Source organism: Benincasa hispida, chromosome 12 (genome assembly GCF_009727055.1).
Source record: "Benincasa hispida cultivar B227 chromosome 12, ASM972705v1, whole genome shotgun sequence".
Lineage (NCBI taxonomy): Eukaryota > Viridiplantae > Streptophyta > Magnoliopsida > Cucurbitales > Cucurbitaceae > Benincasa > Benincasa hispida.
In genome coordinates, this window is record NC_052360.1 from 18,603,310 (window position 1) to 18,606,496 (window position 3,187).

Below are 3,187 nucleotides of genomic sequence, written 5' to 3' on the forward strand. Positions count from 1 at the left end.
ACACAACAATTTAGTCCCTTAATATTTTAAAGTATCATTATACTAGAGGTTAGTCGTTATGACCATTTAAAATTGTATAAACAATTTGTGACAGCAATATTATCATATCATATATACTAACCGTCTATATATAATAAGTAAGTCACGGTCATATATATTTAATTATCTGTACTAACACATAAAGATTAGTGCCAAGCTACAATTATATATTTTTATTAGAGCAACGAAAGTTAGGTTACTAAAATCAAGACTAATTAGTTTAGTGATTTATTTATGCATGAATTTTCATTAAAATTTTAATCTTTATTCTACAATAAAGACTAAATTGTTATAATTATAGTATAAAGACGAAATATCATATATTAAAATTTAGGGATCAATTGTTGCAAAAATTTAAATATAGGACTAAATCGTTACCAGAAATTTAAAGTATGGAGTTAAATATTACACCAAGTTTATGAATCCAAATCTTAGTTCATGAAATTTAGAAGACTAAAAGTTGTTTATTTTTTTTCTTTTTAAAGAAAACTGTTACAATTTGAGATCGTGAAAAAAAATTGAGATTTGGGAAAATTATATAGAAAGAAATGAAAAATTTAAAAACAGAAAAAAGAAATAGAGAGTTAGAAAAAAGTTTCAAAGATAAAAAAATGTTAGAGGTGGAGGAAAATTTAATAGAGACAACGAAAATTGGAAGGCTAAAGAGATAGGTTCAAAATCATTAAGAGAGAAAAAAGTGAGAGAATGATTATATATAATATATTAAAAATATAATAAAACTAGAAAGTAATCATTAAAAAAAAACTTTAGGGAAAAAAACTAGGAATGGGGGTAAAAATTAGAATGAAATAAAATAAAAATGGATAAGACTTTATTTTAAAAAAAAACAAAATTTCTAAAAATTCAAAGACATAATAAAGTAAAAGACGAGAATTTTTAAATATGAAATTAATAGTTTTATTTATTTATTTATTTGCCTAAGAAAGCCCCTCAAAATACACTAATGAACACTTCCTAAAATCAATTTTTCATCATTGACAAATATCACAATTTTAAAATAAAAGTAATATTAGACATGTCAAAACTGATTTTTGGTTGTTTTAAAATTGCTCTCAAACACGTATCTTAATAAATCAATAAAATTTCATTTAGTGCATAGAATATTTTTGATCTTCATAAAATGTATCTATTATTTTTAAACTTTCGATTAAATTTTTATTTCGTGACTAATATACTTTTAAGAACTTCTTCATATAATATAATTCACTTGATCAAAGACTATGTGATCTCCTTTTTCCTTCCTATAAATTCACTTCATCTTCTCCATGGTTTGAAGCACACAGCAAAAGCAAAAATTATAAAGCTAACCAGAAATGGCTGCCCACAAAATAAACTACAATCCTTTCCATCATCTTTTCTCCTCTCTTCCATATTCTGATCTTCCGATGCTATCGAATTGCCATCTACTGGGGCCAATACGGCAACGAAAGGCTCTCTTGGCCTCTACTTGCCGCCACTAGAATCTACGAGTGTCAACATAGCATTTCTCTCCGTCCCTTTGGCAACGGTCAAACTCCGGAGTACCATCAACCATGCTGGTCATTGCAACCCTAATAACAACGGTTGCAACCTTTTTGAGCGACAAAATAAATTCTTGCAAAAGTCAAGGCACCAAGTCCCCTCTATCGCGGCGGTGCAGGGAGCTATTCGCTCTCCTCGGCCGACGACGGGAGAGAAGTCACGAACTTCCTTTGGAAACAACTTTCTCTGTGGGCAGTCGAGTTCGAGGCCACTAGGCAATGCCGTTTTGGACGGCATTGATTTCGATATCGAATCCGGCTTCCTGGTCAGTTCTGGGACATTATTAGCTCAGGAGCTAAAAGAACTTCGGTCAAGTCTCTCTCCGCGCGCCGCAGTGTCCGATTCCCAACAGCACACCTAGACGCAGCCATTAAAACTGGTGTTGTTGATTTGTTTGGGTCAAATTCTACAACAACCCCACAATGCATGTTTGCAGATAACGGCGGACAATCCTCCTCAATTCTTGGAAACAATGGACGACGTTCTGTTTCGAGGCTTTTCATGGGGTTGCCGGCCGCGCCTGAGGCCGCCCCAAGCGGCGGCTTTATTCCGGCGGATGTGCTTATTTCTCATGTTCTTCCGACCATAAAAACTTCTTCCAACTATGGAGGAGTGATGTTAATGGAGCGCAAGGCGTTTGATAATGGCTACAGCGATGCCATTAAAGGCAGATCAATTAATTACTTATTAACAATTTTAAAGCCATGAATAAGCTCAGTATATAAATAAAAAAAAACAAAGGCTTTCTCTCCATTTTTCTTTTACTTACACACATATATGTTTTAAATTGTGTGATGCATTAATTAAAATCCTTTTATCTGGTGAGAAAAATCGAGAAAATTATGAAAAATTTCTATACCATTTTCTTTTATTGTTTGTCACCAAAAGTAGCATTTAAAAATTATATATGGTTTAAACAGAATAAATAATCATGACTTGTCACATGATGAATGAATTTTTTTTTTTTTTGTCTAAATATGATCCATGTTTGGAAGTTTAAAAGTTTAAATGCAATGATTAATATAAATTAGAGAGAGGTGCAAAAATTAAATAAATAGTATGGATTTTTTTATTAAATTTGAGGCGATTTTAAACCGTATATTCTTCATATATTTTCTCTAATTATTTAGACAAAATTATGTAAGAATCTTACTTGTTATTTTGGGTAGGATCTTTTAAGAAAAATAATTGTACGTAGGTGATTTTGAACTAATTTAAAATGAGAATAAGTGAAAATGACTATAAATTATTAAAAAGGGTTTATTTGAATATTGATTAAAAAAAATAGAATGAATTGATACCATTATTAGTTTTGAAATTTTTACTTTATATAAACCAAAGTTTAAGGTATAAATTTGATATTTGTCATTAAATTTTTTGTTATGGTTTAATAATATATATATGTATCAAACTATTGTAATAATCATTTTTTAGTAAATTACATTCACTCCATCAACTTAAATCTTTAGATTTGAGTGATGATTTAAATTAAATTCAAATAATACTATTTTTTAATATATATGGATGTAAGAGGATTCAAACCACATATGTCGTCATAGTACTAATGTAGAAACTCTTAACGAAAAGCATCCATGGAGCGCACTCG

At 30.1% G+C, this 3,187-nt stretch overlaps 1 pseudogene; it reads left to right on the forward strand.

Annotated features, from left to right (window-relative positions):
- Nucleotides 1-1,373: 1,373 nt before the first annotated feature.
- Nucleotides 1,374-2,289, forward strand: LOC120067429 (annotated as a pseudogene).
- Nucleotides 2,290-3,187: the final 898 nt, after the last annotated feature.